At 39.8% G+C, this 13,162-nt stretch overlaps 1 protein-coding gene and 1 non-coding gene across 4 annotated transcripts in view; one reads left to right on the plus strand and one right to left on the minus strand.

Annotated features, from left to right (window-relative positions):
* PLCE1 (phospholipase C epsilon 1) overlaps positions 1–13,162 on the minus strand; it is a 372,017-nt gene that overhangs the window by 214,892 nt on the left and 143,963 nt on the right. The window lies entirely within an intron of this gene.
* Positions 10,717–10,823, plus strand: LOC129399556 (U6 spliceosomal RNA). Its single transcript, XR_008627175.1, has one exon. It is a non-coding gene; the product is annotated as a U6 spliceosomal RNA (small nuclear RNA).

Raw genomic sequence — 13,162 nt, forward strand, 5'->3', positions numbered from 1 at the left:
TGTCAGACTGAATGAAATAAGACAGAAAGAAAAAGACAAATACTACATGATCTTGCTCATATGAAGAATATAAAGAAACAAAACAAGAAATTAGACAATCCCTAATGAAAAGAAACCCCGAGAGAGGGTCAATAGCACTGTGGATTAAGAAGACTATGGGGAAAGGATAGAGGGGGAAAGACTGTGGGAGTCTGGTGGAGGCATCTTGACTCTACTGGTGAGGATGGTATATCAGCATTGCACAGTAAAACCAGAATATCAATACTACTATAAACTATTATGTCTCATTAAAACTGGAGGTGGGGAATAATTACTATATTCAGCGAGCCTCAATTAATAGGCAAATCTTGATTTCTGTAAAGAATAAATGCATTCATTAGCAATTTGTAAAAAACATATTGTATCATGCTGTTAAAAAATAAGAGTATAATTAACTTGCTAAGGAAATACTGGATACCCTATGTTCTAGAGTATCATCCTTAGATCATTGTCAGGAAAAATATACATTAACATAAAAGGGAGGGGACTGGAGCGATAGTACAGCAGGGAGTGCATTTGCCTTGCATGCGGCTAACCTGGGTTCGATTCCCAGCGTCCTGTATGGTCCCCCAAGCACAGCCAGGAGTGATTCCTGGGTACAGAGTCAGGAGTATCTCCTGTGCATTGCCGAGTGTGACCCAAAAAAGCAAAAAAAAAAAATTAAAAAGAAAAAGAGAGATCGAGAGAAGGGAAAGAAACAACTGGTCCAGAAGAGATGACACAGGCAGAAAGGGTTCTCTGGGAGCCATGAGCATATATATGCGCATTGATCCTTCCTAGTTGGAAGAAAGATGGAGCTTTAATGCCATAATGAATGAGGTGAGTTGAAAATTAATTGGGTCACAGGAATCGTTGCCCTTGTCATTACAGAGATGCCTGAGTAATGGTAGGTTCCCAGCAGGGGCAGGGAAATCCTCAGAGAAGTCTGGACTGTCATCCTGTGGCAGTCACCAACCTCACTTTAATTTATGAAGAATATCTGTGAATGCCTTCCTTTGTTTGAACTTCATTTGTTCAACAAATATTTACTGCATATCTACTTTGTGTCAAATAGCATACCAGGATCTTGAGACAAAATGAGGGCAACACAGTTTTCTGTCCTCAAGAAGGTGACCAAGTAATTAAGAATGTAGGCAAGAAAATGAGCTGTTTTTACAAGTGACCCTGCAGTGGTGAGTGCTTTGGAAACACAGAAATGTGGGTTGGGAGGCCATAGAAAGTTTCTCCTAGAGGTAAAACAATAAACCTAAAGAAGCTATGGGGCCACGAACTGAAAGCAAGGCCTTTTCTTGCTAGGCAGTCCATGCCCCCACATTCCTTCCTTCCGCCCTTTCAGACCTGTGGAGTGAAGAGGACTTTGAGCTAACAGAAGGACAGAGTGCCCTACCTAAGGAGATTGAGAAGTTACAGCCCAACAGGCTTTTGGAACTTCCCATGACACAGCCTCACACCCAAGGACCCAGCCAGAGGTTCAAGGTCTCCGTGAATCTTCCAGAAACACCATTAAAGAGTTCCATCTTGACTGAGATTCGAGGACCTCAGAAAGAAGACCAAATATGGTGCAAATCAAGCTTTCTGGAATTGTGCTAATCCAAAAGCTGATCCCCCAAAATCCCAAGGTTTCAGATAATGGAGAGAGTGGGCTTTCCCTTGGGCTACTCAATGTGATCTCAATGTGACCCCATATGGTTGGAACTAAGAGAATCTGGGAGCAAAATATCTGGGGGAGATACTCTGAGTCTTCATGAATGTGACTATCCTTCAGAGCTATTTCATCTTAAAAGTACTTTCTAAGTCAATTATCAAGGACTACTCTTTCATTGGCAACAAAATAAAACACACACAGATACACATACAGCTAGAACAAATTATAGTTGGAGGATACATCTCCTATACTTGGGGCATCCATTGCCCTTCTCAGGGTATCATGACCCACTGCAGATGGAACATCTTAGAAGACTCATTCAACTCTAAAGGAACCAATGGAAAAGAGATAATCATGCCTCGTTTGTAGTCAGATATAAGTCAGACCTTATAGTCAGATAAGAATGATACAGTCATTCTGAATAATACTACAGAATTCCATAGATATGAATTTAAATGACCCCAATGTTGATTAAAACTGAGGGTAGGATCAGAGAGATAGTGGATAGTGCTTGCCTTGTATACCTCTGACTCCTGTTTGATTCCGACATCACATATGGTGTCCCCAGCACTGCCAGGAGTGATTCCTGGGTGGAGAGGCAGAAATAATCCTGGAGTCTTGCAGGGTGTTCCCCTCTCCCTCCCCTCAAAAAACCTGAAGGTAAACAACTAAATTGCTTGAAACAAACTTGTAATTTACATTCCAAAAATAAGAAATTTTAGCCTTCACATTTTATCATTTAAAAAGCCTGTTTTGTTGTCTCTACCGGGCTTAAGGTTTTACTTGGCTATCATAACAAAGAGGTCTTTTGTTGACAGAAACAGGAGACAGTGTTTTGGTGAAAAGATTATATACGGAATAATTGTATGAAGCTCTATTGTGCAAAAAGTAGACTTAAGAGCTTTCCCTGTCTCCAGAGTCCCTGACTTTCTTGCAACAATCTAAAATACTGTTGTTCTTCACTTTGTGGAAATCTTAAACAATGGGGGTGCAGTCATTATTCTCTATGAGCTTACAAAAGACACTATGCAGATGTGATATAATTAAAGGCAATGTCAACAACAGTATACATAGTAACTACAACCATGAGCAACCCCACTGGGATCAGCCACTTATGGGTGTTGCAAGGCTTTTTTTTAACTTGTACCCTCCATGGTCCAGGAATCTAAACTATTTGAATTTGTTTCAGTTGGCCTTAGCAACAGCTTTTACCAGGGGCAAAGATGCTACCATCAGGTGCTACGTAGCCAGCAAATTTCATATGAGTCCATGGCAGGGGGTGGGGGTGGGTGGGAAGGGAGGCATGGGGTTACTCAGGTTCATTCCTAGGAGATAATAAAGGAACCAAAAAAGACACAATGATGGAGTGCTGAGTAAGAAGAAGGGGACTTCTTTTGGGGGGCAATTTTTATACATTTTATTTTCATAAAGTAGTTCACAATAGTTCATTATAGATATTATTCAAACCCCCACCCCCACCAGCGAGCATCTTCCCACCACAATAAGAGGGAAGTGTATGAAGGTTGTTGTATTTCATTCTGAAGCCATTTAAACCCAATATAAGAGAATATATATAAAAACATGTATGTTAAAACCAAACAAATATGTACTACTGTAGGTACATCAGTGGGCTAGAGTGTAAGAGGTCTACACTAGTCTACAGTGTGAGAGCTCCAGGAAATACTGCATCACTCTCTTCTGGGAGCTTTATTTTATAGTCTCTGGATCTTGGCCATTGATTGCTGATGAGATTACATAGGAGTGTGTGTGGGGTGGGGAGTTTGTGGGTGTGACTGCCAAGCTACCGGAAAACTGGGAAGCTGAGTAAAGGGGGCCCAGTCCCAATCTGAGCAGGCTTGGAGATCTCAGCCACAGGTTCTGCATACCTGGGTTCCTCTGCCAGTTCAAGAAGGGGCCTTCTGATAGGGCCAAACCTCTTACATAAACTGCAGTCATTTCTGCAGCTGCGCTGGACTGGTCCATCAACATGGATCTTTCAGGAAAAGACAGGGATTCTACTGAAAGGTCCTATCATCGGTAGCCCAAAGGTAACCAACTTTTGTTTATAAAGATATGTATTCCCTGTGGCACTTCACCCAAACTCTTGTGCCCTTATGACACAAAGGCCAACACTATTGCTTACTGCAGTGCCCACAGGGAAGAGGAAGGGAGCTCTATTTTGGGCTTTCACAGTGGAAGGGGAAGGATACATTAGGGGGTCTGGTATGGAGCCACATTGGTGAATAGACCACAGATGAAGCTCTTAAGTCTTGTTTATTTGTGATACAGTAGTAATATCACAACGTGCTGCTAAATATGAGGCAGGGAAACTGGGGCTAGAAAAAGAGCAGTCAAAACAGATTCTAGGAAGAGCATGATACCTGGAGCTCATTCTTTTTTTTCTGATGCCCTCCTTCAAATTGATCTTCTTCAGTCTTCACCTTGCAGTCATGGAGGAGCAGAGGTAATCTCTCTTAGGAGAGAGAACACATTACGTGTACTCATGTAGGGGAAAGCTCCCCCTGGCTCAGCCAATTTTTGTTTTCATCTGTTTCTAGCACCATCTTCATTGGTTCTTCCAGGTATGCTCCTGTACACATTACTAGGAATTCTTGAAACAGACCTGGCAACCTTTGTGTATCAAAGCCACAGATACCTTCCCATTTCCTAATCAATCAGAGGTCACAAAAATGGTGAGAATATATAATTAAAATCACACTTAGACACAATACACAGGATAACAGGAAGTAGAGAAGAACCACTGTATGTAGAGCAAATGAGATACACATAGTGAATAGTTAAGAAACTGGGATATTCAGGGGTAGGAAAAGAATTTGGCAAGAATAACAGAAACATCAACACTGGAAGTTAAGAATGGACATGGGGAGGTGAGGCATGAGGACAAGAAATAAGGACAGCATGTCCAAGATGAGCGTGCTCCAGAGACACCTGCTGTTCACCCTGGATTCAGACATGAGAACAATTATCACCCTTTATTCCGACCCTAGGAAGTGCTTGCTGAGTAATCAATGACTCACTTTTGCTTCATCTACTGTCTTTCACATGACCAGCAATGGCTGAGAAATCAGGGCATGTTAGCTAATTGGTCCAGTCAGGAGACAGATAGGATTGGATCAGACAACTGAGAACTAGCTAATTTCACCACGATATAACTACCATGTACTTAGAATCAAGCAAAGGCCAAAAATTAGACAAGGAATAACACAGTGAATCTATTGTAAGGTCTGGTGATGGGGAGGAGATGAAGAAATAAGCAGAAAACAGACACTCTATGAACCCTTGGTTATAAAGACAATGTGGAGATGATAATACAAAGCAAAGCTACCTATAAGCATAGGGGCTATGAAACATGGTATAAAAACCCAAGAATGACAGGAAGTGAGAACATGGAGAAACCACAGCAAAGACTTTACAACTGGACTAAGACCAAGAGGAACAACTATTGGGTATTTGAGGGATGATGTTCATGGGGACAAAATATTTATGACTATGATGTACAGATTTGGAATAGAGATCAGAGTGACTTGAAAGATAGACTCCCATATAGAAAAGTCTTTTTCTTTTCTTTATTTTATCATCATTATTTTTAAATTAATGTGGCATTCCATTGTAACATTGTTTTCACCTTTAGATAGTTCAGTTTTCAGTTCAAGATACTTGATGACACATGTCCTAAGTATTCAGTGTTTGGGGAGTCCCTTTGGACTGGGCTTTTATTATCACAGAAAAGAATTTACAGCTTTAAAGGGGCTTCAGTAAAAATTTCATAACCCCCAGGCCATTATTATTTTTGATGACTGCTTAATATTGGTGACAGGTGCTATAATTGTTCTGATGTCTGTCAGAATAATTTAACCTACATACCAGGTGAGACAAGGAGGACAGGTGAAGTTCCAGACATACAGTGATCACTTATTTTAGATCCAGCAATAAACCAGTTGAAATACACACATACATCTGAATACTCATAAGACTGAACATAGGCTTCTTAAATCTGACTTTGATCCAATCATCTCCAATGGAGTCCACCCTCATGTATCTTGATGCATTTGCATGGGCATGAGAGCCCCCCACACTATTTTTCCCTGTCCATTCTTCTAGTACCATTCTCCATTATTACTCTGCATAAGCCCGTTGCTTCTGCCAAACCAATCTGTCTTCTCTTGATTCCTTTAGAATACCTAAGCTTCCATGCCCAAGGGTCACCCTGCATGCCTTTGTCTTCACATACTACCAGAGTTTTAGCCTCTCCCGAAGGCAGTCAAGATGGTAGGACCTTGGGACAATTACCTTCTCTGGGCATCAACATTACTGTGGTAATATGAGAATCATTGTTTTATGTTAAATAAATGAACGCATATAAAGCATTTAGAGCAGTGCCAAAGACATAGCGGGTTTTAGAAAAGCTCCTTGTCTCACCCATTCTATGTCTCAGGACAACAAGCAGGCCTCTGCATCATCTAACCCCCTGGACACTTAGATGCTATTTGGAATATAGGTGACAATTAATTTTCTCCCAGCAGGTTTGAGTGCATTTTGCATTCTATGTTTCTCATTTTAAACTCATTCGATGTGAAAGGAATAGGTATACAGCACTTAAATATCCTCACTGCTATTTCTAACTCACTTGTTACATGTTCTCCCAGAGTATATCCTTGACTTATATATTTTCTTTACTAGCACTTTATTAATGCACATTGCAAAAAGCCTGCAATTTATATACAATTCATTGATTTTTTGGCATGCCCACAGTTTTTCAATCATCATCACAATTAATATTAGGTCATTTTAATTACTCCCACAAAAGTCCTATGCCATGCTCCTCTTCCCCCCAACCTCTCCAGGCCGAGACAACCAAAAACCTATTTTATATTTCCATAGATTTGTCTATTCTGAAGATTTAATGTAATCCCTCAACTATTTAAAGGAGCCAAATTTTTCTTTCACTTGTCATTAACATATTTTTCTAAAATACCACCATAAAACTAGGATTTATCAGGCATCCAATAATGTTCTGGTAAACAAAAACCCAAAACATGAGTTCAGCAGTGTTAAACATTTTCCTTTAGATTTGTTGGTACAAAGCAAAATCAGAAAATTGGTCAGGAACAAAATTGTGTTTTTGCTTTTCAAAGTCATGGAAAAGCTTTGTTGATACTTCTTAAAGTGAAATCCTAGAGCAGCTATTCTCAAACCTTCCTATCACCTTAGGGAAAAATTCGTGAGGCAGAAGGCTTTTCCTGTTCTACCCCACCCTCAAACTTCTGACTTATCAGTTCTGGATGGGACTTACATTTTTCAAAATGTTCCCCAATTTAAAATATGACTCTATAAATAGCCAGTGTCCAAAAATTTTGTTCCAATGGAAACAATAATTCAACTTATGAATAATTTGTTCAGTGGTCAAAGAAATTCTAAGGGTTAAGGTATATGTCTTGCAAGTAGTTGACCCTTGTTCAATACCTGGCACCACAGGTCTCCCTAAGAATCACTGGGTGCATCCTTGGAGGTATTCCAGCACTTCTGGATGCTGGAGGCCCCTGGATACTGCCCGTTGGCCCTGCTAATCCCCAGCACTGCAAGGCCTTAGCAGCACCATGTCCTTGGGTCCTTGCATTGAACTGCAGGCCCCGTTGACTGAGAATTGCAGGGAGCGATCCCTGGATCTCCAGAGAACTTCTTGAGAACCTCCCACCCAACAAAATAAAATAATTTTCTGAACTCTAAAATGTCCAAATGTTACCTGGCCAAAGCCTTCAACGTTGTCAGCAGGGAAACAAAATCATTGATTCTTTAAGAAAGCAATAAAGCCCAGAATTACAATTTCAAAAACATTTTCTTCATAGCTAGTTATTATTTAACTGTATTAAATTGTCTATTTCTGACATTTTTGAACTATGAAATGGAATTTTTGGGCCAGAGAAATAGTTCAAAGGGGCCGAAGTACGTGGCTTGCCAAGTGGAGGGGCTGAGTCAGGTCCTATGCAGCATGGCCCCAAGGACCAGTGGTGGGCTTCTCAGAGCCTCTGAGGTGACCCTCTGGGCCTCCATAATCACTGAACTGGAATAGCATCAAGAGTGGACCCCAGGCCCCTGAACACTGTTGGGGAGTCCCCCCAAATAGAAATTTCATAGCATTCAATCTAATTGAAGAAATTTATTTTACTAAATAAAAGATTCATTTTATTCTTCATCTGAAGCACCATTTTACTAATCCATGTTTCTTATGCTCTACCCTCTTTAAAAGAAAGAGCATGTTATGATTTATTAAATGTATATTTCAGCAAGGAAGGAAAATAAATTAGCCATTAAGAAAGACAAAAACATTACAATTCACAAAGAGATAAACACAAAATTTATAGACACCATCACCTTTGGCCCCATATTATTTCTTGAAAGCATATCATAAAGTAGGCTGTTATAAAGCAAGTTATATTTTCCCATAGGAAAAAATTTTATGGTTAGGAGCTATGCTCCTGACATCATATAAATCAGAGATATTCTCAACAACAACAGATCATAAAAGCAAAGCTGCAAAGTTATAAACTTCCATAAAAATTAAAAGAGTAACTATTATTCAAATGCCATAAAATTCCATTTTAGCCATTGATGGCTACACTGTCTTTTGGAAAGGTAATTTAGTATTATCCATCAAAATTCAAAACAGTTACATTAAGTTGATTCAACTCTAGAGATTTAGACTGTAGAGAAACTGGTTTCAACCTTTTCTTCCCTTAAAGAGTAAAGAATAAAATCTGAATTTGAGATCCTTGTGTGATGACCTGACAATACCCTTAGAATCACTCTGGTCCCCTGGTCCCCCAGCTGAGGCACTGTTCCCCCTGCCCTCACATTTTCTGCTCCAGTTTCTGAGGACAGTCCTGCTTCCAGCCAAGAGGAAGTTAAGGAGCTTTAGCTCTTTGGTGCAGGCTCCACACTGTCCTCAAGTGCATTTCTGCTTTCATTACCATCTCTAGTTAGGAGGAGGAGCTTCGACCTTCTTTCTGTGACCAAAACTACTCGCAACTCAGTTCTTCTGAGCCTGGTTGCTTCCCATTTCCCTTTAAACTCACCTGAGCTTACGAAGGGGTGATGTCCTCCCCTTGAGTTCCATCTTTCAGCTGTATATTGCTCTGTGTGTGTGTGTGTGTGTGTGTGTGAGAGAGAGAGAGAGAGAGAGAGAGAGAGAGAGAGAGAGAGAAAGAGAGAGAGAGAGAGAGATCACAGCGGGTAGGGTTTGCTTTGCACGCGGCCGACCCAGGTTTGATTTCTCTGTTCCTCTTGGAGAGCCTGGCAAGCTACTGAGAGTATCTGGCCCCCACGGCAGAGTCTGGCAAGCTACCCATGGTGTATTCAATAAGCCAAAAACAGTAACAAAAGTTTCACAATGGAGATGTTACTGGTGTCCGCTCGAACAAATCTATGAGCAATAGGATGACAGTGACAGTGATATATACATATATCTGTATGTATATATATATCCAGCTATATATTGCTTCACTTTTATGAAGCCAAACATTTCTCTGGCAAGTAAGTGTTTCATCCATTCCATTACTGTGCACAAATTAACAGCTACTATCACCTTGTCGTTGGTTTCATGAGCCAGTCAGCCCTTGGGCTGCTAGTTCTCATGGACTATGGAAATCATATACCAGCCCAGCCTTTCCAGACGGACCCAGCCACTGCCTACTTTTAAAGAGGTCTCCAGGACTTTCTCTCATCTTTCTCTTTCTCTTTACCACATAACTCTTTTTGTCCTTACATATCACCATACTGATATCTGAGTTTATACATCAAGACATGGTTTTGATTACATTATTTTGTCTTTTCTTTTGAATCTGGGGCCTGAAGGAAAGTGAGAATTTAACCTTTACTTCTCTATAACCATACTGTAATCAACAAGATCTTACATAATTCTTTCAACTCTAATAGTTAGATATTCTTTCTCTTCCCTCCTCTTGTCTAGGTCTCTCTCACGATGCACAGGGGAATCTGGGGAAAACAGTAGCTAATTTCAACCTGAGGAAATTTTGCCTTCTATAGGAAACTTGCATTATCTGGACATATTTTTGGTTGTTACATTGAGGACATATTATTGGCCTATTAGATGCAGAAGTCAATGATCGTACCCAAGTATCTAGTGATACATTAGGTTTTGCATATAATGGAGAATTATTATTCAGTCCCGGACTGGAGCGATAACACAGTGGGTAGGGCGTTTGCTTTGCACGTGGCCAACCTGGGTTTGATTACTCCATTCCTCTCCGAGAGCCCAGCAAGGTACTGAGAGTATCACGCCTGCATGGCAGAGCCTGGCAAGCTACCCGTGGCGTATTCAATATGACAAAAAACAGTAACAAGTCTCACAGTGGAGATATTACTGGTGCCTGCTTGAGCAAATCGATGAACAATGGGACAACAGTGCTACGACATTATTCAGTCCCAAGCTGCCTGAGGACAAGAAATACTGTTTTAGAGAAAACACAGAAACCTCTAGTAGAACTGTAAACCAAATCAAACTGGAAATTACCAAGAGAAGGATAATGCTTCTGTTGCCAATAAAAAATATTTTTCCTCCAATTATTATGATCCATGCTCTATAGACAAGTTAGAAAAACAAAGAAAAGCCAAACATTGCATGTGATACAACTATCATCGAATATTCTTATAGTTATGATTAATTACATATGATTTTGGATTCTGATTTTAGTGCATTACATGGTAAAATTTTGTCCATATTACTGAAAGACTTTTATTCCATTTTTTAATAATTCTGCCCCATGATCAAACCACATTGCAATTTACCTTTTTCTAATTAGTGTGATTATTACAGCATTGTTGTTTCCAAGTTTTCACTACTTTAAAAATAATCATGATATGCATATTTTTGCTTAATTTTTTTTCTACAAAGGTGCCTATTTCTCAGTTGGTCTTTATAAATAGGTTCATATTCATGACAGATTATTTCTGAAAGGAAAACAGGGTTTGTGAAATATCAAAAGCTGTGTATAGTGCTCATTTCGGCAGCACACATACTAAAATTGGAATGATACAGAGAAAATTAGCCTGGGCACTGCACAAGGATAACTCAAAAATATGTGAAGACTTTCATCATTTTACATTTTTGTAAACCACTATTGACTCAACTGGGAAAAAAATGAAACCAAAAACAACAACAAAACCAAACTAAACAAAAGCTATGTAAAATGTCCCCCAGGGCCCCAGTTCTACTCTGGTTTTAAAACATACCCCAAACTTGAAATATAAAGTGTCTCCATTTGAGAAACATCAAAGGAGTCAGAAAAATTCCATCCCAGAACTTTCTGGGATGAGCTGGATCATGAGAACAAAAATGAAATTTTTTGGCACAGTGAAACATAAGGAACATATTCTTGAGATGCAGGATTTTCTGGCTAGAGATGCAAAATGATTTTATTTAGGATGTCTCTCTTACAAGTAGAAAGGTATTTTATGTTCATCTAAGTAGTGTAATTATTATTATTTATATTTCCCCTTTATCACAGATATTTATTTAGGTCCTTGAAAATGCAATAATTTTAAAACATCTTCACAACTATTTGTTGGAATTGATTCAGAACATTCTGAAATAAGGATAGATCAAAGACAGAAACTTTTCTCATTAAGCCAAATTTTCCAAAACTTAGGCAGTTGATCCCAATATGGGTATGGAGAAATCAAAGTAAATTCTCACTTTCTTCCTGTTCCCAGTGGGAAACTATTAGTATATATAAATCAAGTAAGACAATATGTCTTGATGTGGAAACTCAGATGATAGGAGAAAATGGTAAGAAGTCTAGAACCAAAAAATTAGAACTGAGCATGAGAACCAATGGTTGAGAAAGAATTAGAAATTTGGGTGGGTAAGTCAGGATTCAACATGTATCATACAAGGAAGCAAAAGGTTCTTCAAAGCCACAAGTCAGGAATCATTCTATTAGTAACGATAGTGAAAGGCATAAAAATTACATAACATCAGCACCAACTATGGCCAAGAGTTCCACCATTTATTTTACTGTAGGCAGTATATTTTCCTCCCATTATATTAGTCAATCCTCATAACCACTTGATAGGATTTGTCAGAGACTGAGGTTTAACAAGATGTTTGGAGTCAAAAAAATCTTACAGCTGCAAAATGGTCAAGTAGAGATTTAAATCCTGTCTTCTGACTAGAAGAGAGGGAAGTGGGGGTCCCAGTAGAAGAGGGGGAAGTGTTAATTTAGAACAGTAACAGCACAAAAAGAACTGGGACCTGTGATAAGGCTAGGGCTGAGGCTGAGGTCCTAGGGTGCACAATAGGTAAATCTCCTAGAGATCCCTTGGCTACAGATAAAACCAAACCCTGCTGGGGGAGGGGTAAGATGAAGGTCAGAAGGTCTCATAAATGGACTGTTTGTTCTAGAAGTAGGAAACAGCAGCAATGATTGCTACTCTTTCCCCTGCACAATCCTACTACTAGGCTCAGGAATGGACTTGGAGGAGACTGTTGGGCTCTAACTTGTACTCTGAAAGGGAGGAAAGCAATAAGGGTCTCTGGTTCAAGGCATTAGACCTGGTCATTTAGCCCAAGGATTGGTTCCAACAGTAAAACTAAACCACTAATACAGTGGTGTCTAAATGTTATTTTTTTGATTGTTGTTGCTGTAGGGATCATACCTGGTGGTATGGAGTCCCACCACATCTGGAGCTGTTGAGTGTCATCAGGGCCATACCTGGTAGTGTTGGCAGATATTTGGTGTGTCATGGGGTCAGGAAAAATAGAAGGTTCACTCAGTGCTAGGGATCAAACCCAGAACCTCACATATGCACTGCATGTGTTCCACCACTTGGTGCTCTCTCTCTCTCTCTCCCTCTTCTCTCCTTCCTTCCCTCCCTCTCTCCCTCCCTCCCTCCCACTCTTCCACCCACTCTCTCACATACTCTATCTCTCTTTCAAGAAACAGTAATTTTCAAAGCTCAAAATTCCAGTATTTAGAAAGTTAGAAAGTGGAATATATTGGTATAAAGAAAGATGAAAGGTAGGGCTGCAGAGATAGTACAGTGGGTAGGGTGCTTGTACCCCATATGGTCTTCTGAGTCCAGCCAGCTCTGCTCTCTGAACACAGAGCCAGGAGTAAACCCTGAGCACCACCAGGTGTGGCCAAGGAAAGAAAGAAACAAAGAAACCCTTCTTCAAACTTGTGATAAATAAATTTTAATGTAAATAAAGATCCTCTTCCCACTCACAACAACCTAAACACTTTCAAGGACCCCAATGCTGTAAATATAGTTGGACCTCCTGACATTAAGATAAATGGCTAACAACTTCAGGTATTCTAACCTTCCTCAAAATCTCAGTAGCAAACCACTACCAGGCTGCTTTAAGAAACACTGAAAAAAAAATCAAGGTGTCCTATCTATACTACAGAACAAGCCCACAATTTTCCAGTCACTTTCAGA

The sequence above is a fragment of the Sorex araneus genome, chromosome 11 (genome assembly GCF_027595985.1).
Source record: "Sorex araneus isolate mSorAra2 chromosome 11, mSorAra2.pri, whole genome shotgun sequence".
NCBI classification, from domain to species: domain Eukaryota; kingdom Metazoa; phylum Chordata; class Mammalia; order Eulipotyphla; family Soricidae; genus Sorex; species Sorex araneus.